This window comes from Acinonyx jubatus, chromosome B2 (assembly GCF_027475565.1).
Source record: "Acinonyx jubatus isolate Ajub_Pintada_27869175 chromosome B2, VMU_Ajub_asm_v1.0, whole genome shotgun sequence".
Classification (NCBI taxonomy): Eukaryota; Metazoa; Chordata; class Mammalia; order Carnivora; family Felidae; genus Acinonyx; species Acinonyx jubatus.
Window position 1 is genome coordinate 25,111,837 of NC_069385.1, and position 25,870 is coordinate 25,137,706.

Sequence of the window (25,870 nt, forward strand, 5' to 3'; positions counted from 1 at the left end):
ATTTAGAGGAAAAGTGCATAAGAGAATCTCCAAATCTGTGGAAGACATTTCTGTGTAATGCAGTCTTGCGGGAGCTAAGTGATCTCAGGAATATTTTGTAATTTGGCTTGAAAATGGAAAATTAATTTTATATTGGGCCCGTTTCCTTAGAAAATAATCTAAATTATATGTAGAGGCTGTTCAGCTTGGAAATACCAGTTTTTACATACTTTATGGACCTTGGAGTCGTTACAAACCATATCCCTCAAGACAGCAAGAAAGAGGGATTATTGTATTTAAATATAACAAATACCCACCATCAGTAAGCAAGCTGTTTGGAAAATTACTAACAATACTCTTCTGTATTTGCACTATATTTGAAGCCCACATATCTATGGAATCTCCAAATCTGTAAGCGACTAAGATTTCCTAAGAAATGAGGGGACTGAAAATTTCAAAGGAAAAATATTAATTCTGTCTGACTAGGCTCTGTGTCACATAACTTCCTTCCTGGTCAATACCCACTTCAGTGTTTACACTCCTCCTACATCTTCAGTGGCTCACTTGCTCAGTACTCAAACTTTCCCATCAGTATCAGTATTTAAGCATTCTGAAAGCCGATGTTGCAAATCCAATGGATAACTTATTAGTTCAAGAAAGATTGAGCCTATACATTTGCCTCTGTCATCTCCCGAAAGCTTTGGAATAATAGGTACAAAACAGAAAAAATAAATACATTTTCTGTGTGTTTTTGCAGAGGATAAATGTGAATGTAAGCAGAATAAAGGTTTTGACAAATTTCTGAAAAACAAAAGTCAAGTGAAAGAGAAGTGAAAAAAATTAATAAGAAAAATGAGGACCCAAACCAAAATATGTTCTAAAGAAGTGTAACAAATAATAAGATCTTAATGTAGATTGATGTAAATTATCAGTTGAAAGTGAGGGTCAGAGGTCATCACATTTTTGAAAGCAAACAAACGAAAAGTAGCTTGTAGTATGATTCTGGTAAATCAGGCCTAGAAATTGGATTCTCAAGAACTTAACAGTTAACAAATAAAAGTACTAAAATATAAATGTCTTTGTAATATGGTGAAACAGATATGTTTCTTAGGAAAGGTGAATATATTTTACGCTAATGGATCAAAACCTAAAGGTCTAAACAAATTATTTGGAAAATATTTGAAATTATTTGAGTAACCTTCCTAAAACGACAAAAAATGAAGATGATCAAGAATGTTTGGATTTTTTTTCTTGTTTTGTTTTAGAAATTGGACTAGTTTGGGGAGACATAGTATGGGAATACAAATGTGAATGTCAATGGGGGAGCTGTGGAGGTTATTTAATTTCAAATATCTGGATCTCTCAGTAGCATTTGTCTTTCTATGTCGGTTTATTATTCTATCTTGAAAACACTCTACTTCATTTCTGAGACACAAAACTTTCTTGGTGATTCTCACCCAACTCTCTGGATTATTTACATCTTTATTGCCATATTTCCCTCAAGCTGGATGCTTCAGAAAATTACTCAAGTTTCCACTCCTGGGTCTCCATATGAGGCCATTTTCCTTCTAAGTCTATACTCTCTTCTTGCAGTACTGTCCACTACCATAACTTCAAATACCATGAATATGTAAATGACTCACAAATTTTATTCACAGATGTCCCTTCTAAGCTCTGGAATGCACACCTGTCTATCTGAGATCATCATTTGGGTGTCTGATAAATATCACAAATATGGCACATGTGAAACCAAACTCTCAACATCATCCTCCAAGCACATTTCTCTCCCAGTCTTCCTTACATGAACAATGGACTCTGCTATACATCCAGTGCTCAAGGCTGAAATCTGGGGAGCGTTCTAGAAACCATTCTCTCATCACCCACCATAATCCATCCCCACTTAAGTGAATTTCTATTAAAATGTCCCCTTCTTTTCTCTTATTACAAGTTATTTGAACTATTTTAAAAACCTTCTAGTTGATTTCTGGTCTGTTCCTGTCTCTCTCCAATACTCTACTAAAACAGCAGTAAAATAAGCATTAAAAAAAAACATAACCTGGGCACCTGGCTGGCTCAGTCAGTAGAGCACATGACTCCTGATCTTGGGGTGGTGAGATCAAGTCCCACACTGGGCATAGAGATTACTTAAAAAGAGAGAGAGAGAAAGGATAGAAAACATAATCAATGAATGTAACTCTACCTTTTAAAAATGTGGTGTTCTTAAAGTAAATTAATGTACTTAGCATAACCTGCAGAGTCCAGATTGATCTGTCCTATTGTTGCAGATATTTTTCTGTTTTTTGCTCTTTCACTGCAAGAATATTGGGTTTTTTCAGTTTCTTCACAGAACTAAATCCTTTTAGGTTCAAGGCCTTATTATTATCTCTACCTGTTGTTCCATTCTATCCAATCACCCTCCTACTACCAGCACCCAAATCACTGCCTCTCAACATTTCCTCACCTTTCTTGTCTTATATTCAATTTCCTTAACTTAGAGATAATTTCTGTGACACTCCTTCTTGATTTACACATCTCTATTTTCACTTTGAATTCATTTTTTTACTTCTCCCTCATATAGCTTGTCACAATTATATAGCTACTTGTTTTATTTGTATGAGGTCTGACTTAAAGCCCCAATCCCCATCAAAATGAAGATCAATGTTCTATGAAATAAGAACTCAGTTTATTATTATTATTGCTGATCCCACATTATCTATTATTGTATCTAATTGGTGCTAAAGGTCTTTATAAATTTATATTTTTATAAATACTAAATAATGTGTAGCCCTGTTAAAATGACTATGGGCTAAGCACAAAAGTTAACAGTGCAAAGGGAGTTATTCCCTTGATAAATTTATGCTAAATAAATACAATTACTGTTTCACACACATAAATCTAGGAAAAGTAAATTCAATCACTATTTCACTCAAAAGGTAATAATACATGAAATACATGACTTCCAGGAGACTGTAAAGGCTAAAATATAGATAGATACAAGAGATCAGCTATATACGTATATACATCAATGACAACATATGGGTTACTAAGGAAAACTAGACTGTTTTGAGAATCCCTTGGGATCTGGTTTGATAGAAATATTTTAATCTTTAAAATTGAATAAATTTTAATTATTAAATAATATATGTTTATGTTCAATATTACCTGGAACTTTAAATTCTGTCTAATAAATTCAGTTTGGCCTGACCTTTACAAAGTGATTTTTAAATTTTTTTTTTTCAACGTTTATTTATTTTTGGGACAGAGAGAGACAGAGCATGAACGGGGGAGGGGCAGAGAGAGAGGGAGACACAGAATCGGAAACAGGCTCCAGGCTCTGAGCCATCAGGCCCAGAGCCTGACGCGGGGCTCGGACTCACGGACCGCGAGATCGTGACCTGGCTGAAGTCGGACGCTTAACCGACTGCACCACCCAGGCACCCCTACAAAGTGATTTTTAAAGACAGTTTATGATCTAGGCTATCGTTTGACTGTAGCATATCAGTTTTATCTAACCTCTATTTTTAGTAATGATTTTGAAAGTACTTTGCAAAAATGGATCCCTACATCTTGAAATTGTCTGTCATAGCAACTGATAGGATCTACCTTTCCAATTGACTAGATATGTGAGGCAAGAATTATGTCTTTCTTGCTCATTGTTTTATTCCCAACATCTAGAATAAACACAATAAATATTTCTTGATTTAATGACTATAATCAAGTAAGGAGATATGGTTCTAGTCTATTAGGAGACACAATTCAAGACAGATATTGCAATAGGATAACTCAAAGTAGTGAAACATCTCAGGCATATGAAATACAGAAAATCATATAATTTATGCTGCATAAAAATCATTGCAGCATATTTTAGAAGCAGAGTAAGATCAGATAAAAATATTACTGTAGGGTTTAACAAATGAAAAGGAGCAAGTAAAACCCTTGATTCACCACCTCATTGACTTCTTAAAGACCAATTAAATTCGAAGTCAATTTCTATATTGTGATTTCAGTTTAGTTTACAAAATCAAAGAGATGTTACCATTTTAAACTATTGTTTAGATAGACCATTGAGATTCAAGAAAGTCTAATATAAAGTCAGGAGACTGGAACTCCTAAAAGTGCCATATTCTAGTCCCATATTTAGATCTAAGACCTAAACTTTCAGATCAACCTACAAATGTTTTTTGTTTTTTTTTTTTAATCCTTAAAGATATACAACCTAGGAATGACTTAGGGCCATCATGAAAAACACACAAGAAAGCTAAAATATACATCTAAGAGAAGTAACGTGGATGTTTGCAAATTGAAGAAATCCAGAAACTGAGAGTCCAAAGAGCCAGACCACAGATTTAGACATGGAATCTGGTTAGTTTCAATCAAAGGCTGCTTGTTCTCATTCTTACTTTATATGTATACTTCTAGGTGTGAGCCGCATGACTTCTCAGGTACTGACCACATCCAGAAGGAATTGAAAATGATGCAGGTAAATTTGTTTTCAATTTGGTGGAAGAAAAGCTCCCAGGAGATCACAATATTAAGGTTAAGGTTAGTTTCTGCAGAGTCAGAAAAACAAACAAAAAATAAAACCCAACATAAATGAATAGGTGGAGTACAAATTGTTTTGGGGGCAGTGAAAATACTCTGTGTGATACTACAATTAGGGATGCATATTACTATATCTTTGTCGAAACCTATAGAATGTGCATCACCAAGAGTAAACCCTAAGGTAAACTGTAGACTTTGGGTAATTATGATGTGAAAATGTAGGTTCATTAAGTACAGCAATGTACCACTCTGGTGGAAGATATTGGTAATGCAGAAGGCTGTACATTTGTGGGGCAAAGGATATGTGGGAAATACCTGTATCTTCCTTTCAATTTTGCTGTGATCCTAAAACTGCTCAAAATTGTCTTTAAAAAACCTCAGCACCCCAAATCTGTAATAATAATATAATCAGAAGCAAATTAGCATTCAAAAGAAATCATTTGAAATTAACACACTGTGCATTGCATTATTTGGTTAAAGATCCATTTTGTTGTATTGCCTGTCACTAGACCTAATTACCAGCCTGTGCAAAATAACTTCATTGCTGAATCTGTCAAACTGAACTCAGCATATAACAACAAAAAGTCTATCACTACAGCTATTAAATAAGACTATGAACATCAATCTCAGCAAAGAAATAAAGAAATACTATAGACTAATGATCCATCCTTACTGTAAAACTAGAAGAGTTATGATATAAACATATTTTGACACTTGCCTAATGTTAATTCTCTGCTTTCTGTATCTACAAATTCTATGTTTTTAGTCCATATGCATACACACATGTATATATTCATTGATATGTATATGCATATGCATTCATAATATACATGTCTGGCTCTCAACATCTACCATCCATTCATTCATTTGGTCAGTTCAAGTATCTATGTACAGCTGTTTCAAATTTGCTAACTCATACTCCCGTGAGAAATGATGTTACTAACTAGACTACTGTGCTATGTATATTTCCATTTGTCATTAGAATTATAGTTTCCAGTTCTTTTTAAAGTTCCTGAGGTCAGCTCCCTTCTCCCCACCACCTTCACTATGATTGGGTCGTATATTTGTAAGACAGTTGGATATTTTGCTACTGTCTGAAATTCATCCAGAAATCCCCCGCTCTCCTAGTAGATTTGTTTTTATTTTACAACCTCTAAAGTTTACTCATGCTATAAGGTGGTAGGGATTTTGAAAAACAAATACTGTCATGTATCTTCCATGCAGAATAGTTTCACCATCTCCCCTAATCCCTTGTGCATCACCAAGGTAATGCTTCCTCTTTCCAACATCACTAGCAACTATTAATCTGTTCCCTATCTCTTATAGCTCCGCCTCTTCCAAAAGGACATGTAAATGGAATTACGGCCCTCTCAGACTGGATTCTCTACTTACACATATGCCTTTCAAATTCACCCATGTTACTGTATAGAATAACATTTCTTTTTGATTGTTCACAGCATTCCATAGTATTGACATACCACACTGCATTCATTCAGTTACCAATTAAAGAGCCTCTCGGTTAATTCCAGTTTTGGGTGATTATGAATGAAGATGATGTAAACATTGACAGGCAAGTTTTTACATGCAAACATGTTTTTAAATCAGTTGGGCAAATACCTGCAAGATGACCACTGTGTCATATGTTAATTTAGGTCTGGCTTTATGGAGACTGACAACTGTCTTTCAAAGTGGCTCTATCATTTACCTCCCCAGCAGCACCAAATGAAAGTTGCTATTGCACCGTCATTTTACCAGCACTGGGTATGACCAGTTTGGATTTTAGACATTCTAATAGCTGTGTGGTATTATCTCTATATTGTTTTAATTTACATTTCCCTAATGTAATGTAATGTTGAGTGTCTTTCCATATACTTATCTTGCCATCTTTTTTTTTTTTTTAATCTACTAAAAGTGGTGTTTAGCAATTTAGTTCATTTTTAAGTAGGGTTGATTGTTTCACATTGTCCAGGGTTAAGAGTTCTTTGATAGAAGATCTTCATCAGATAAGTTTTGTAAAATATTCTCTGTATTTGTAAAATATTCAAGCCTGCGGCTTGTCTATTCCTTCTCTTAATAGTGTCTTTTCCAAAGCAGACGCTTTGTCTGTTTGCTTTTAAATTTTATTGAACCCCAACCTACCATATTTTTCTTTCATGGATTATGCTTTTGGTATTATATCTAACAATTCAACACCAAACCCAACGTCACAAATGTTTCCTCCTTCATTTCCATGTAGATGTTGTATATTTTTAAGCTTTATATTTAGGTTCACTATCCATTTTGAGCTAATTTTATTAAAGGCATAAAATCACTGACTAGGTTAATTTTTTTTGGATGTGGACACCCATTTGTTCTAGGAACATTATTTTAGGAAAACTTCTGTCAACATTAAATTACCTTTGAGACTCTGCAAAACTCAATTTACTATATTTGTGTGGGTCTATTATGGGTATTCAATTTTGTTCAATTAATTTATATGTCTATTCTTTCATTAATTCCATGCTGTCATGATTAATGTAGTTTTACAGTAATTCTTGAAATCAGATATTGTAATCTCTTCAAATTTCTTTTGCTTTAATATTATGCGAGCTGTGCTAGATATTTTGCATTTCCGTATACATTTTACAATCAGTTTGTCAATATCTACACAAAATTGATGGGTTGGGACTGCACTGAATGTATAGATCAAATTAGGAAGAGTTAATATTATGAAAATATTGAGTCTTTTAATCTATAAATACATAATATCTCTTAAGATTTTATTATTTTTTTCTTTTAGCAGTGTTTTATAGTTACCCACATACAGAATACTGAATATGTTTTGGATGCTATTAAAAATAGTATTTCTTTTACTTCAATATCCTATTGTTCATGTTAGTATATAGGAAGGCAATTAATTGACTTTTGTAGTTTGAGATTTTGCTATACTCACTTATTAGTTACAGGTTTTTTTTTTTTTATAATCTTTGCCATTGTCTACATAGACAGTCACAACATGTACAAATAAATACCATTTTATTTCTTCATTTCCAATGACATGCCTTTTTTTCTTGTATTAGTGCAATAGTTAAGATGTCCAGTATAGCGCTGGAGGAGGTGAAAGAGGACATATTCACCTGGTTTCTGATTTTAGATGGAAAGTGTTCAGTCTCTCATTAAGTGTGATATTTCCTAGAGATTTCTCATATAAAACCTTGATTAGAATTTTCCTCCTATGCTTACTTTTTTGAGAGTTTTTATCATGAATGCTTGTTTTACTTTATAAAATACTTTTCTGCGTCTATGGATATAATGATGTTTATTTTGTTAATATGAGGAATGATACTGATATGCAAATGTTGAATCAGCCTCGCATTCCAATGAGTCATATTAATGATGATGTATCATATTTTTATATGTTGCTGAATTGAATTTGCTAGTATGTTGTTAAGGATTCTTGTGTCTGGTGATGAGACCATATGAGTAGTTTTCTTTTTTGTAATATCTTATATAGGTTTGGTAGTAGGACTGTGCTGGTCTCTTAAAAAATTGGAAGCTATTTCCTCTACTGTTTTCTGAAAGACACTGTGTAAAGTTGATATTACTTTTTTTCTTTTAAACCTTTGGTATAATTCACTGTTGAAACCATGTGGGTCTGGTATTTTGGTTTTTGAAAGTATATATATTTTTTATTTTTTTCAACTAATTCAATTTTGTTTAAAAGTTATCAGTTTCCTTGAGTGAATTTTTGTACTTTGTCCTTTCAATGAATGAGCCCATATCATCTAAGGGATCAGAATATGGACATCATGTCTATAGTATTATCTTATTATCTCTTAATGTGCATGGAATCAGTAGTGAAGACCCCTCTTTTATCCCTGTGTCGTCGTCTTCTTCTTCTTCTTCTTCTTCTTCTTCTTCTTTTCCTTAGTTTACATGGCTGGAATTTGAGCAATTTTAGTGTTTTCCAAAGACTAAATTTTGGTTTCAAAGATGTTCTTTATCCCTAATTTCCATAACATTGATTTGGGTTTAAAATGTATTATTACCTTTGCTCTCATTTTCTTCATCTCATTTTCTAAGGTATTATATTATATTGTATATATTTTCCTTATATGTATATTTATTTAATGTTATAAATTTTCCCTTTAAATACTGATTTTGATGCATCCCACAAATTTTGATAAGCTGTAGTTTTATTTTCATTTAGTTCAAAATATTTTTGAATCCTTCCAGGCTTCTTCTTTTACCCATATGTTATTAAGAAATGTGGGGCACCTGGGTGGCTCAGTCAGTTAAGTGGCTGACTTCAGCTCAGGTCATGATCTCAGGGTTCATGAGTTCAAGCCCTGCATTGGGCTCTGTGCTGACAGCTCAGAGCTTGGAGCCTGCTTCAGATTCTGTGTCTCCCTCTCTCTCCATGCCCCTCCCCTGCTCGTACTCTGTCTCTCTCTGTCTCTCAAAAATAAATAAATGTTAGAAATTTTAAAAAGAAAAAAAGAAATGGGTTTAATTTCCATATATTTGGGTATTTTTAAGCTACTTCTATGTTATTGATTTCTACTTTTTAATTGTTCTATGCTCTAAGAATGTACTTGTATTAAGGGCACCTGTGTGGCTCAGTCGATTAAGCATCCGACTTCAGCCTAGGTCATGATCTCCTCGTTCCTGAGTTCGAGCCTTGCAGCAGGCTCTGTGCTGACAGTTCAGAACCCAGAGCCTGTTTCAGGTTCTGTGTTTTCCACTCTCTCTCTGTCCCTTTCCCACTTGTGCTCTGTCTCTCTCTCTCCCTCGAAAATAAACATTAAAAAATGTACTTTGTATTATTTCCTGTGGCCTCAAGAGCTTTTTATTCTCACAATAATCCACACTTGGCCCGCAGAAGTTTGTTAAACATACTATTGAAGTCTTTCTACCATTTTTCTAGAGTCTCATGTCTTCTACTCCAGGACAGCCAACATCAGGTACTCAGTTTCCTTGAGTGCAACCTCAGATTTCAAGGTAGTTGTTTGCTCTGTGATCCAAATTCTCTGCAAGGTCCAAGAAAATGCATAGATTTTGAGTTTTTCTTGTCTAGCCTGTTCATGTCCTTACATAGAATAGTTGAAACCAGAAGTCTATTTTTCTATGTTTTGACCATTTGAATTTCTTCCATTAATTCTCATGTTCTCATATGTTTAGTCCATTCTTATCATATTTTAGATTCTTAGAAAATGTGTTTATGGAGCATTTCTGCTACACTAAAATTCTACCTGCTTTTTGTATATTAAAGGAATGTCCCTATCTATAATGCAGGTAGAAATAGGTCCCCTTTTATATTTGACTATTTTTAATAGTTGTATTGTGGTATAATTTACAGACAATAAAATTCTCTTAGTGTAGGTGTATAGTTATATGAATTTGAGTAATTGTAAATGGTCATGTAACTTTCACAAAATCAAGATATAGAAAGGTCTGATCACCCTAAACATTCCTCTGACACTTTAGACCTCACCCCCTTCTCTGACCTCTTGCCCTAGATAATTAGTGATTCGCTTTCTGTTGCTGGAGATTTGCCTTATCTATTAATTCATGTGAATGGACCATACAGATATATAGTCCTCTGTGTTTGGCTTCTTTCACTTAGCATAATGGTTATGGGATTCATTTGCTTTTTCTTTCACCCAACATATTCAAACCATTAACAATCTAGTTGGCTCTACATCCTGAAAATATATTTACTGTCCATCCATTTCTTCTCTAATTCACTTCTGGTAACCCAGTCTTCCTGGAAAACTGTGTGGTTTCCCAACTGGTACCTTTGTGTCAACTTTTATTCTGATCAGCCAAATATCTATTATCTCTCCTTCCCCATAGGCCCCAAACCTCCAAGCAACAGTCAGATTAATTTTTCTTCTTTTTTTATGGTAAATAAGTTTATGTCACTCTCCCTGCTTAAAATTCTTTTGTCAGTTTCTAATTTACTTGGGAAAAGATTGATATAACTGATCATATGATTTCTACTGGCTTCCACAAACACATGCCATATTATATTCCTTTTGTAGCTGGGACAGCTACTTTTGTAATCCACACTTTTTAAAATTTTGTAAATTTTTTTAAATGTTTATTTATTTTTGAGAGAAAGAGAGAGACAGAGTGCAAGCAGGGGTGGGACAGAGAGAGAGACACACACACGCAGAATCCAAAGCAGGTTTCAGGCTCTTAGCTGTCAGCACAGAGCCTGATGCAAGGTTCGAACTCATGAACTGAGAGATCATGACCTGAGCCAAAGTCGGACACTTAACCAAATGAGCCACCCAGGTACCCTCTAATTCACACTTTTGATGTTCCAACACCAAGCTCTTTCTAGTATTACCTCTGCTGATACCTTTTTTTTTCATCAGCTCTTTGAATGACTGGTTTATTCCACTCTCAGGACTCAGTTGTCCTTCTGTAGACTGTCTGGTTATCCTTAGAAAAACATCACCATCAGCCAATTTGCTTTACCAGCACATCCTGTTTATGTGTTTCATCATACGTATTACAATCTATAACTCATTTTTTCACTTAGTGATTTATGTTTTTATTTTAGTGCCCTTCCCTGGATATAGTGGAAGTTCCATGAGAGCATGTAGGGTTCCCATATGCGTGTAGACTAGCACATAATAGACACTTATGATAGCCAACAAACACCCTGGTATCTATGCCCTGTTGTAGCCCATTTTCATATTGAGTGAGATTAACCTGTATAACTAAGAGGGACTGACACTGCATTTTGCACCATAAAATAAGTTTCAATAAATCTGAGAGGATTCCAATAATACAAAATATGATCTCTGACTACAATGTAATTAATTAGAAATCAATACCAGAAAGATCTCTGGAATGCGCAAATATTGGAAATGAAATAACACACTTCTAAATAATCCATGGATTAAAGAGGTAATCAAAAATGGAATTATAAGAAATTTGAACAGAATTTAAATGAAAACACAACATATCAAAAGCCATACTTACAAGACAATCAATAGCACTACAGCCTTATTAGAAAATAAGAAAGGTACCAAATCAATTATTTCAGCATGAATCGAAAAGAATGAGAAAAAGAAGTTAAACCCAAAGTAAGAAGAAAGTAAATAAATAGAACAAAAATCAGTGATATGGAAAACAGATAAACAATGGGAAAACATGAAACCAAATTGATTCCTTGAGAAGATCAATATGTTTATAATGCTCCAGCCAGAGGGATCAGGAAAAAAGGGAAAAGAAGGCTCATATTATCATCAGCAAGAATTAGACAAATAATACAACTATAAACTCTGCAGTTTTAAAAAAGTTAATAAATGAGTATTGTCAATAATTTTATGCCAATATATATGACAATGAGACATAAATGTATACATTTCTTGAAAGAAACAAACCACCAAAGCAATCTCAAAAAGAAATAAATATTTTCAATGGTTAACATTGCTAAAATAATTGAATGTGATATTAAATATATTCCAAAAAGAAAAACTCAAGGCCAATTGGTTTTACTGGAGAATTTAATCAACATTAAAAGAAGAAATAGTAGCAATTCTAAACAAACTTTTCCAGAAATGGTAAAAGAAGAAAATACTTTCCAACTCATTCTGCAAAGCCAGTGTCATTCTGTTAGCAAAAGAAGACAAATCTATAAAAAGAAACTATAGATCATGACTGCTCATGAATATTGAAGCAAAAATTTTAAACTAAATGTTATTAAATATACCCAACAATAATAAAGATGATAATACATTATAATCAAATGGAGACAAGTACAGTTGGTTTAACATTCAAAAAGCAATCAATAGTTTTCCACAGTAACAAATTGTATTTTCAAATATAATCATCTCAATAGAAGCAGAAAAAGTATGTCACAAAATGTTAATACTTTCTGGAAATTAGCAATAGAATGAGGATCTCTCATCTTGATAAAAAGCTTTCATGAAAAACATAATTGTGAATAACTGAATGCTTTTACTTTAAAATCAGAAAAGTAGGTCTGATTTCACCATTTCTTTTCAACATTGTGTTGGAGGTTGTAGCTCGCACAATAGATAAGACAGAGAAATAGAATTAATCCAGGAATTATCTTTATTTGAAGACCACATGTTCATATACACAGAAAAAAAACAATGGAATCTAAAAGTTACCAAAAATAAGAAGGAAATTTAACAAATTACAGGATGTAAGATCAAAAAACATAACTAAATTAAACTTCTATTTACTACTAAAGAGTAATCAGAAATTAAAATATAAAATAATATTGCTTGAAAAACATAGAAACATGAAATAATTAGGGATAAGTCTGGCAAGAGATATGTGGGACCTATATACTGAACAAAATCATTGCCATTAGAATTTTTTAAGTTTATGTATTTATTTTGAAAGAGAGTGCATGTGAGTGGGGGAGGGGCCAAGAGAGAGGGAGAGGGAGAATCCCAAGCCAGCTCCATGCTGTGCTGTCAGCATGGAGCCTGACAAAGGTGGGGGTTGGGGGCCCTTGACTCCAGGAACCTTAGGCTCATGACCTGCGCCAAAATCAAGAGTTGAACACACAACCAACTGAGCCTTTCAGGTGCCACTCGTTGCCATTAGAAGTTAAAGAAGCCCTCAATATGGGCATTGGCCAGAAGTCTCAATATTGTTAAGATGACAATTCTTTCTAAATGTATCGATACATATATTACAGGCAATACTAATCAACATTTCAGCAGAGTAATGAACTATTAACTATTGATGTAACATGGTAAATCTTAAAATAATTAAATGATATGGAAGAAGCCAGACAGAAAAGAATACTCTATGATTCCATTTACATAAAACTCTAGAATATACAAACTAATAGATGGAGACAGATCAGTGATAACCTTGGAATGGAAAAAGGTGGAGAGGAAAAAGAGGGAGATCTAAAGAGGCAGAAGCAAACTTCTGGAAGCAATGGGTATGTTCATTATCTTATCTGTGATGATCGCTTCATGGTTGTACACATGTGTCAAATCTTACCAAAATGTACAGTTTAAGTATGTTCAGTATACTCCATGTCAATTATATGAGAAGTTGTTTACAAAAAGACAGAGTAAATGTGTCCTTTTACTCTTTTCCTCATTCCTACAAACCTCCTCAAAGACAACCATGGTTAATTGTCTTTGTTACTAGTTTTTCATATATTTTAATAAATCTATATAATAATTTGGTACACACACATGTATGTATTTTAAAAATACCTCATATTATTTCCAAATTTTAAGAAAAAATAGTCAATGAGAAATAGAAGAAAACTTCCAAGAGCTAAATATATTCCTGAATGTTTGCATAGTAAGAAGCCCCCAACTACTAGGCATTGTGTATACAAATGGACCCATGCTGAGATCATTTTCTCCGAATTTCAGAATAAGGAACATACACAGAAGAAATGAAAACCCTAGGAAAGTTTTGGGTGAGCAGGAAAAAAGTTTGCTTTCCATGGAATGAGAATCAGATGTCTGGCAAGCTGTATTAGTACTGGACACTAGTTAATAAAGTAGCAGCACCTTTGAAGCTCTGTGCAATAGGTATTTTGAATATATAATTACAGACTCTTCTAAACAAGTTTTCAAGTGTGCCCTCTCTCTTAGCACCAACGAGTATTTGGTGACCCTACTGCCAGCATCTTAATACTTGGTGAAAACAGAAATAAGCTTGCAGGCAAAGGCAGATTTAGCATGAAATCACGGAAGCTTGAACTTTAAAGCTCTACCCTTGCATGTAAATTTCAGACCCTGCCTATCAGTCAGAGTTCTCTAGAGCAACAGAGACAATAGGAGATTGTACATATGTGTGTGTGCATTTGGATATAGACATAGATACAGATATAGATATTTATTAAAAGAAAGTGGCTCACATAATTATGGAGGCTGAGAAATCTGCCATCTGCTGTCTGCAAGCTGGAGACCCAGGAGAGCCCATTGTGTAATTAAGTCCTAGTTCAAAGGCTTAAGAACGGGGAGAGCCGATGATGATGTAGATTCCAGTCCAGATACGAAGGACTGATAACCAGAAACCTCAAGAACAGTAGGAGACAGATGTCTCGGTTTAAACAATCAGGCAAGAAAGGATGAATTCTTCTTTCCTACACATTTTTGCTCCCTTCAGATCCTCCGGGGACTGGATAATGCCCACTCACGTTGGAGAGGGTAAACCACTTGACTGAGTTCACCAATCCAAATGCTGATTCCATCTGGACACACCTTACAGACAAATCCAGAAATAATATTCAGCCAAATATTTGGGCACCCGTGATCCAATCAGGTTGACACATAAAACGATGATGACATCTCACAAAACCTAGATACATGCCTAAAAGCAATGGGTTAAGTAATAAACATGAAGTTGGTAAAAGAAAAGTAAATAGAGATTCCTTTTCGGGAGGAAAGAAGAGGGAGAAGTGATGCTAGCAATAGGCCAACACGGGTCAAGAAGTCTTATTTAGAAGACAGAAGTAGATATGTTAACGCGAAATGTGGTAATAGAGAGGGAAAAGGTGAAAATTTACTAGAACGTGGGACTAATTTACGGAGCAAAATACCAGAGAAGACAGAAAAAGATTTGGTTAAACACGGAGAATGAAAAATCCGTCTGGAACAAACATAAGGATTCCTTCCCCCTCATCTTAGCATCATAGGAAAGAGTACTGATATTTGTTTTCTTGAGGGAGTAGGGTTCAGACTGGTCGTGCCTGATGGCTTCATTTTCCTTTCGAAATGGAAGAATGCCATCTGCTAATATAGAGGCATTTTTCAGAAGGCGGTTTCCCCTGGTGTATAATTTATTTGTAACATATTTAGGAACGAACAGTTGTGTTACAGAATCAATATGGCATACATATTGTGATCAGTCCTGAAACACAACATTCTCTACACAGTCTCTTTTGACGTCCACTGATTTTACAGATAAATTGAGACGTTTTCAACATGACTTGTCAATCAGTTCCTCATCATGTACAATCATAGAAAGAGCAGTTACCCGAGAGTCAAGAGATTCCATTTCTTCCCACTGTTTCTTAGGGCCTCAGCTTCTTCCTCCACATAATGTGTAAATTGGCCTAAGTTCTCCCTTGTTCCTGAACTGGCATTAGCCTATTTGAAATTTATTTACTATTTAAAAAGAAAATTGGAGTGTGGAAAATTGGAAAAGGAAAGAATAATGTAAAATTAGGTGATCACAACAACTTCATAAAGAATAAATGTTTTAAGTTAAATCCTAAAGGATAAAAAGAATCTACGCAATGAAATCTAGTAAGATTTGCATTGTTTTATAAGTAAAAAGTTTTTAAATTAATATATTATTTTATTTATATCTCCTTTCATGGCGATGTAATGTATTATAATTTTTATTTCTATGACAAAGACACGACATTGAGGCTTAGAAAGAAAACAGAGTTATTATTGCATATCTGCTCTCTTCCAGGCACTGTAATAGATGCTGGCAATTCCAGTGTGAATAAGAGGTGGCCCATGTTTAGAGAAGCTGACTAATTAATACAGTGTGATGGAAAGATAAGAAAATGAAGCTAGCATAAAAGAGTACTCTGAATGCCAATTAGAAATTTGGAAATGACTTCTCTTTTTTAAGCAGATATTTCAGCGCAAATCAAGATAAAGAGAAAGTTCAGAATGTGCTCTTCACATCACTATAACATTCGGCCTCATTGACTCATTAGGAAGAATATATTTGTAATACCATGAAGGTGGTAATGTAAAATAAAATTGGAAGGATAGATTTATACTGCTAGCCAATTTATATTGTACATATTTAGTTAACTAGGAATCTGTAATATATCTGATGTTACTAAGTGTACTTTATGAATAGTCAATAAAAGTCAGCCACACAAAATAATATGAAAAAAGGCTGAAAGAAAATCATTCAGTCCATTATGAGGAATAATATCACAATAAGAAAGAGAATGGTGACCTATTTCTGAAATAATTAAACTAAATTTCCTGCAACAGAGTTATTTTGGAATTTAAAAGACCATCTTCTGAGTAACTCAGATTTTCATTCATCTTTCTTCTCTATAGTCTAGTTCTGCATTTAAAGCATAAAAATGTGTTGACTTTCATAAATTATAATTATTTCATTTGCATATTCACTCACACCTTATACATAAATGTTAAAAATTTAATTACTCCTTTACACAGATGTGATACACATGAAATAATTAAATATAATGTTTATTCTCCATGATGGCAATACATTATATCAAAAATTTTTAATACATGCATGATAAATCTGGATTATATTGTCCTAGTGGAAAATTTTTTATCAGCAAACATGCTGGTAGAAATTCCTGGATAATATTCAAGTTATTCCCAGACCCCAAAGAGCTTATCTGATGCCAACTTATATGTTATTGAACCTCATGATTCCTTCCTATGCAGTTTTACCACATGTGGCTTTTAATACATCTTTTAGTGACGTCATTATCGCCAACAGCAGAGTCCTCTAACAATCTCAATCTGAAAAACAAGTGTGTATGAGATATAACTTTATATAATAATGTATAATTTGACTAATTTCTTTTATGTCACTGGGTCCTGGTAACTTTTCCTCAGCCAATTAAGAGTTCCCTATCTCTACTGAGAATTTCCTATGAAAAAACATAAAGTAGGGAATGGGCAGAAGGACACATGGCCTAAGGTCCTCTTTTATCCACTCTGTAGTCAACATTCTGTCATCTGATCCTGAAGAGTCAACTTATGAAGTATTCTTATGTTTTGACCTCCAAATCTTTTCCCAGCTGTCTAAATCTCTAGTGCCCTCAGGTGTTTGGAAACATTTGCTTCTCCCCCAAAGTGCAGAGCAATAGCAAACCCAGCTTAGTTAGACCTTTGAAATTAGACTCACATTTGGGCAGTCCAGAGGGAGGTAGGTGCTTCCATATCTGTCACATCCTCACCAGCCTGGCCCCTCCTGCTTGAATAAGGAAGATGAAATGAGTCAAATAGGAAAAGAGTGGGGTGTAAAAAATGGCTGAATGTTTTAAACTGTTATGATTCCATTATTGTTGTGGTTGGATGCAACATATAAATATGAGCTATGACCTTATAATTGAATATTCTTCAGCATTTTGAATGGTATCTGTTTTGCACCCTTGTTTGGAACTCTGTCAGAAGATCTACAGCAGTCCAAAGGGCATGTCTCTGCTGACGAGGCACTTAAGAGGATATATAAAGACACCCCATGAGACTGGACATCCCTAAGGAGGTAACAGGGCAAATGGCCTTCTCTGGAGCCTAAATCCGTTGGCACTAAAGGTTGCTGCTCCATAACTAGCTGGAACAGAAGAACTCATTGCACTTTCTACAGCTCTTGGTGCTGTTTTTCATCAAGGCGTCCAATGAACTTATAAAGCAAACTGGTCAAGCAACCAAGAGAGCCAGCAGCAGAGCTCATTTGATTCAGAGAGGCAACTACAAATACAAAACTGCAATTACAACCCATCTAGAAAATAAAAATGAGGGCAATTTTTATTGGATACCCAGTGGAGATGGAGTTCTGAGCAAGGGAGACTTCTCAAAGACTGTTTGCAGATTGGAAGGTCTCACATCTATAGCCATAGCCACTTTGACAAAGCCTTCCAGAATAGAACCCCAGGGCCCCAGGTCACACCTCAAATGGAAAGAGAAGACAAAGAAAATGAAGACAAAGATGAAGAAGGAGGAGGAGGAGGAAGAGGGGGAGGGAGGGGAGGAGAAGAGCAGCTAGGGTAGGGCAAGATGGAGAACCAGATTTCCCACTTCAGGATCCATTTTAATGAACAATGTGGCTGGCAGATGTTATTTAAAAAAGTTTTAGGGGCTCCTGGGTGGCTCAGTCGGTTGAACATCTGACTTCAGCATAGGTTATGATCTCACAGTCCATGACTTCGAGCCCCGCACAGGGCTCTGTGCTGACAGCTCAGCCTGAAGCCTACTTCGCATTCCGCGTCTCCCTCTCTCTCTGCACCTTCCCTGCTCACAGTCTCTCTCACTGTGTCTCTTGAAAAATAAATACACAGAAGAAGAAGAAGAAGAAGAAGAAGAAGAAAAGAAGAAGAAGAAGAAAAGAAGAAGAAGAAGAAAAGAAGAAGAAGAAGAAGAAGAAGAAGAAGAGAAGAAGAAGAAGAAATGAAGAAGAAGAAGAAGAAGAAGAAGAAGAAGAAGAAGAAAAGAAGAAGAAGAAGAAGAAGAAGAAGAAGAAGAAGAAGAAGAAGAAGAAGAAGAAATGATAATGGAAACATTGGGGCTGGAAAGTGAAAGCAGGTTCAAATCACTCGGGAGAAGTTTTTCATCTCCATTCAGAAATCTGTCCCAAATGGGTCCTGAAGGACCTTTCCTTTGTTACAGCTGAAATTTATCCAGAGGAACCCCCCTCCCCCAAATTTCCTGCACTGCCTGCAACAGACTTGCACCTGCTGGTGGGGGCATGTCTAGTACTTGAATTAGAGGATTTGTAATCCAGTTGCTCCTTTACTTGTGAAAAAAAAAAAAAAAGTCTGCATCAATTAACACTGGTGTTCACCCATGTCTTCACAGACCAATAACCCCAAGAATGTGTGTCCTCAATAGGAGTGTGCATGTAAATGGTCTGGGAATTTTTTGTGACGTATATGACTGTCACACTGACGACAGAAGTCAGGAGATTTTCATTCATGTATGTGAATTTTGAGAGCACTCTCTGGAACCTCTGACATGATCTCCTATACTCAAGCAAATTCCCGTGCAGAATAACCATGTAGATCAACATAATGACAGACTCTGAATTCAGACCAGACTCCCTTTTCCAGCAAGTATCAGCTAGGGATCTTCTGGAATGTGATTTAATATTTAAACTTCAGTCTCCTCCTGTACCAAAAAATATATATATTTACCAATGTAACTTTAATACATATAATACTTACCTAATGGTGTTGCTGGCATGCTTTAATGAGATGATCTAAGACAACTAGTTCACTGCCTGAACATAGTAAATGCTGAACAAATTCTGATTCTTATTTTTGGTTAATTTTATCAATTGATCATCTTTCTCCTTGAAGAAGTTCTAAAATAGTTTGTCTAACTCCAAAGAATCTTTCAAAAAACCTCAAGTTGTGTGTGCATTGATCATGTTAGTTGACTAAATCCTCATGTAAGCTAACTGCATTGGTTTTGGTAAATAAAGGATTAGGTCCTGGGAAGCCACATAAAGCATGAGGACCCTGGTTATCTACAAGGTAAGGATTTGAGCATACAAAGGAGGGAAAAGATGGTATGGAAGAGGTATTTGCCACTTTGTCCTTTGGCCTAGAACTAGCCCTTAGAAGAGCTGGTGGCTTAGACCAATTAACAGCCCTATCAGGCTCTAACCTTTTCCTCTAATTCATACTTTAAACTCTCCTGAATACGTGGAGTTTTGTGACAGATGAATCCACAGGAAGAGGTGACTCAGAAAACTGGTTAAAGCTGACTTTCTCTTTGCTGTTTCCTGTTTTCCTTACAAGTGATGTATTTTTGGCACAAAGTCTTGTTATAAACCGTCTGGGGCAGTTGTTTCATGATACTGCATTAAGTTGCTAAAAAAGAGAGAATTCTGAGTTAGTGAATGACTAAACTGTGTTTTCATCCTAAATAATGATAGACCTACTGGATGATTGTAACTAGATTTTCCATTTATTTCCTGACAACAGCAAAGGGCTAGGGGGTTGGAAGGCCTTTAAATAGACAGATGTATAAACTACAAATGCTTGAATCTTGCTTATTTTCTTCCCAGTGCTAATTTCTAGACAATGCTACCATCTTTGGTCAGCTAGCTGTTTTGGTAGGAAATTCCAAGTATGGAATTGCATTGCATGAAAGTTTAAGTCTCCTTTCTTTATACCCTTTTTTTTACCCCCCAAATTAAAGCTTTTTGTGATAAAAATAAGTCTAATGTGCTGTTTTGAAGTTTTGCTCTATTTACGATGCTTTCTCAAAAGAGAAACACATTCTGTCTCAGTTTGAAATGAAATATTATTGCTGACAAGAAAGAGACTTCAAAATGTGCTCACATGACACAGCAAAATGAATTTCAAGACAATATAAAATCTCTTTGCTTCTCTCTATGTAAAGTAAACGTTTCTATCTATTGATCTGAGATCTAAAGTGCCTATTGCCATCCTACCAAAGTACAAAGAAAATACATTTCCAGTAAGTCTAAGAGCCTAATGCAGGTATCTGATTATTACAGTGTAAAATTCCTTCAATATGTATCACCACCTGGTGTATGTGAATATACCTGTCCATAAATTCACATTTGCTGATAAAACTAAATAGATAAATAAAATAAATCTTTTCACAATATTCTTGACGATTTTTATTAACTGCTTAAAATGCTTTAAGGGCATTTCATCAAGTTCTACATGCTCCGGGAAGGTATTTTTTAAGAATTTGCCATAGAGAACTGAATGACAACTCAAAGACAAATGGAGTTTCACTAGGTAGACTTAAACAAAATTAGTGACTTTCAGATAAGCATGGGCTGGGTAGAATTTGAAATACGAGTTTAAAAATCTGTAATTACTTAGCCTCCTTCTCAACCTTATTAGTTTCCAAAGAGGGCAGAATGGCATTTCAAATACCTCTCTGAACCATAATTAAACAATCATTCTGTTATTTTTACCAAAGTTTATGACTTCACCCTTGACAGCATTTTATGTCTTATTGATACTAATTGCGAATGAGATTCTATTTAGAAGAATATGTTTTATATGAGGCCTACCTCTGAGATGTTATCCAAAAATTTTCTACTTTCTGTCTAAAATACCCATATTAGAAAATAAAGGGCAGGCAAATATTCTTATGTCATTTGGTCTTGTTGGTTTCCTGATAATGGAACTAATTCTCAATGTGGGGGAGTTTGTTTTCTTGGAAAAAAAATTGATTCAGGTCACCAAAATTGTTTTTTCCAAAAGTTAAAAATAAAACAAAACAAAAGAACTCAACACATAAGAGTAAGAAACGCCCACATATGGTTTCCAGGTAGTAAACAAATCATGACTTGTTATCAAATCTCAGCTTCGACATAAACTAAGTAGGTTAACTTGGGCAAGTTATTTAATTTTTTTAGCTTCTGCTTCCTCATCTGCAAAATGGCTGCAAGCATTTTATCTACATATAAGACTGTTCTAAGCATTAACTGAGAAACTGACTTTGTGCCAGGACTACGATTTCCTCAAACTCATTTATCTTTCCTCTGAGTTCACCAGTGAGCTACCTTCCTCAGCCTCCTTTGCAACTGGATATGGCCATTAGAGTGTGAATGGAGGTGATAATGTGCATTACCCACCAATGTCTCTCTTTGTCCATCTGCTGACGGAAAGAACTTGTAGAATCAAAGGATCGGAGCCATGAGGTGGAATTTGCCTGGATTCCAAAATGACCTTGTGGCATAGATCATTTGCTGAAGAGGAACATTCACATTAAAATTTGTATGAATAAGATATAAACTTATTTGAAAGCCAACAAGTTTTGGGGATTTTTTCGGCACGGCTGCCAACATTACTAACCCTAACTTACACAGAATATAAGCTCCCAATTAGATTAAGAGTTCCAGGGAAGTAGTGATCGCTCCCATTCCTTGTGTTCACCATCATGTCAATGCACTCAGCACCTATCACATAGTAAAGTACTCAAGATATGAATGAAAATACAAACCACAGGCTCTTATTCTTCTTGGGGAAGAATCTTACAGATCTGGTCTCTAGCTGTCGCCAGCAAAATCACTTCTAGTCTTTTGTAGAACATGGCTATTTTTATCAAAGTGTGATTATACTCCAAGACTATTCATTTTAATGAGTTCCTTTTTCAATTGAGTTATTATTCAAATCAGTTAGCATTTATAAAGTCCTTAGAATCATGCCAAGCACATAGGTAGAGCTATATACATGTGTGTTTAAAATAAATAAATAAACTGTCTCAGTTTTACATTGATTTTGCATTTCTCCTTCTCGTCCAAAACAAATTTTTTTCCATTTATTTTTAGTTTTCATATGAGATAGTTTGAACATATACTTGATGTTATTGTGTATTCTATTAAAGTTGTGTTTGACTTTTGGCACAAAGACACTTCTGTTGGAGTTCAAGCCTTGTCATGAACATAAAAATTGCGCTTTCAAATTGCCACACAGCATCGATTTCAGGCTTTATATTCAAGGGTATACTGTAGCCATCTCAAAGTAACTTTTAGAATTTCTTCTCAATCTTGTGTTCAGTAACCTTGTACTGGTAAGTTGAAATCAGCCAGAGGAAGAGTATTTACACCATGAAAACTGGCAGCTTCTTCAAATCAGGACTTCTTGATTTCTCTCACACACACTGTCGCTCTTGCTCTCCTCTCTTTGGACACCAAATTGTTAAACATTTACCAACACATCTGTGTGAAATTGCAGTTTGCAACTCCTAAAAGAGTTTACTCTATAAGAAATTTAAGATAAACACAAATTGGGGTACTAGTTGATACGCAACAATACCAAAGAAAAGAAAATGGTTCCAGAGTTTCTTCTGTTCATCTAGAAATTTTCATGATACCTAGAAAATAAGAAGCAAAAGTGCTTGTTGAATAAATTATACAGCATAGTTAGGATAATAATTGCTAACTTTAACGAGCACTTACTAGATGCCAAAAACTATTTTAACTGATTTACAGAATTCTCAAGAAAATGCCATGAGTTCAACATTAATGCCTCTATTCTGCATGCATAAAACTTGAAGAAGAAAAAGCTCAGCATTAAGAGTGAATTTGTAATTACATTGTTAAATAAATGCTTAATTTATAATTCTGTATACTTCAGGTACAACCAAGATATCTGACTTTTTCTGAAAAAGAAAATTGGAATATCAGGCTGTAACCCATCAACTCAATGGCAAGTCCCCTGAAGTGTAGATGATTTACAGGAAGCATCTGTATTTTGATGAAGTGGTAAGTGTTTAGTTCATCACTTTTCTCTAGTCCTGAATGTAATTTTACACTTGGTTAGTTTGCCTCAAGTTTGTGAGTTTTCTGGTCTCTAGAATCAGTTGAGGCCATACTTCCAGAAGTAATACTTGAACCCAACTCCAAAGGCTGTGCTTTTAACCAATATAATATAATGATGAAAGATAAATGTACAATACAAATTTAGAGGTATTTCAAGTGACTGTTGTTGCTATCATTGTTTTAAAAATCAAGCTACTATTGTATATGGTGATGTGTAACATGGTACAGGGGTATATACGTATACATTGTACACATATGTCCATCTATATTGAACACATACATAGAATCCATACCTTTATAACTATAAAAAAGCTAATGAATAATGCTTTCAAAATGATTCAGAAGGCATTGATCTGTTGAACATATCTCCACCTCAGCACCTGCCTCCTAAGTGAGCAGCCAGTTTCTATTAAAATTCAGATTCCCAATCTATTCACTCAGTCCAGGCTTCTTATGTATGATTGCTATTATGTTTCCTGAATGAACTTAATGGCTCTGGCATGAATCAAATCCAATCCATATATCTATTACACACATGCATATCCGATTGCAAATACTATTATAATGATATTGATGTTATTTTAGATGAAGTTTTCCAACTATATGATTATTATGATGCAAATGTTATGGAGACAGCTGGCTTCTTCCTCATTTTCAGAGAACACAGGAAGAAAGATAAAATGACATAATCAAGATGGAAATCCTCAGCAATTATTTCCAGTGAGTGGAGGTGATGCCCCAGGAACAAAGAGAACTTTTATACAATAGACCCTTCATCTCTGAGCTGAAATGCCTTACAGTAGCCTCTTACCATTAGAAAATTATGTTGACCTGTCATCCACAAAGATAGCTTGTAGGCTGGTATTTTGGAGAAGAAAAACCTATGTTCTACCCATTAAAATTTTCCAAGCACACTCATCAACTTCATTCTGTTATGGACCGAATGGAGGATCAGAAAATGGGTGAACTAGAGGATTTGTGTGTACTTTAAAGTCATATAGAAAGTCTCTGTTCTATAGCCAGGCATGGAGAAATTTCCCATATATTTAAGCCTAAGTCTAAAATAATTAGAGGGGGAAGAAACTAAGAGGATTTTAAAAAATGTTTAATGTTTATTTAATTTTTAAGAGAGAGAGAGACACAGAGCGTGAGCAGGGGAGGGGCAGAGAGAGAGAGAGGGAGATGTAGAATCCAAATCAGGCTCCAGGCTCGGAGCTGTCAGCACAGAGCCTGACATGAGGCTTGAACCCATTAACAATGAGATCACCACCTGAGCCAAAGTCAGACGCTTAACCGACTGAGCCAGCCAGGCAACCCAAAGAGGCTTTTTTTTTTAAGATTCTAGGGCATTTGTATCATTTTAGAATATAGCACATAGACATTATCAATGTTAGGTATCACTAAACTATTGTGATGTTACCACCCCTACCAGTCAATTCTATGTCCTGGGGTGCAAAGACATAGGACTCTTACAGCACAGGCCATGCAGGGCCAGGCAGTAAATGCAGACATTCACATTTTCAAGCAGGGATTGCTCAAATTCGCTGTGGCTTGAAAGACAAACAGCTTCATCCTCAGAGACCCTGCGACTCATGGATATTAAAGTTAAGTCCTGAAGCTAGGTTGAGAGAGTTTTTGAAACAGAAGCATTCCAAAATATGTAAATTGAAGTACCTTTTCTTCTATTTTCCCTGGAGTTCTCTACAGGTTTGAAAGCTTGACTAGGAGTCAGTGGTGAGTGTTATTTATAGGCATGACTCATCAGCTCCCTGACATGGTTAACATACAAGCAACCAACTTACCCAAAGTGAGGAAGCCTCTGGGGAGAATCTGGTTTCCAGATAATAATGACTCATTCTAATACTCTTTTATAAATATGTTAGCAAATAGCACATTATAGCAATTGATGTCCTCTCTGTTCACACACACACACACACACACACACACACACACAAGCAGCTAGTGATAAAATAGCATGGATACTATTTCTTTATCTGCTTATTGTGTTAATATTTACCAGAACCTCCAGATGTCATAAAGGCTGGAGTACATGAGTGTCTATTTGCTTATGTGGCTGCATTAAAGTTGATAGAAATACAAGGGAGGTCAAAAAATTCAGCAATATTAGCTTCTAGCAGAAGAGAAACAGTAACTGAAGGGCTTGTTCTGTTTTGCTTACAAAGTAATATGATACACTTCACTCCCACCTGCTTCTCTACACTCTGAATTATATGCTCCTTTCACTCCCACCCACATGGACTCTCTGCTTAGAAACTATTCTACAGTGAGCCTCTCCACTGTCCTTTTTCCTATAAAACGCCATTTCATAATATGCAATGTCATTAAATTGATCCTTATA

At 35.2% G+C, this 25,870-nt stretch overlaps 1 long non-coding RNA gene across 3 annotated transcripts in view; it reads left to right on the top strand.

The window, feature by feature from the left end:
* The window catches only part of LOC113598656 (uncharacterized), a 173,322-nt gene that overhangs the window by 68,754 nt on the left and 78,698 nt on the right, over nt 1–25,870 (top strand). Inside the window, exons 3-4 of one of the 3 annotated variants that reach the window (XR_008298305.1) lie at nt 4,399–4,459; nt 5,848–6,847. The exons of 1 other annotated variant lie outside the window; for it this stretch is intronic. This is a non-coding gene — a long non-coding RNA (uncharacterized LOC113598656). Of the gene's footprint in view, nt 1–4,398; nt 4,460–5,847; nt 6,848–25,870 lie in introns of those variants that run through there. One more of the 3 variants, XR_008298303.1, reaches the window with a different exon arrangement.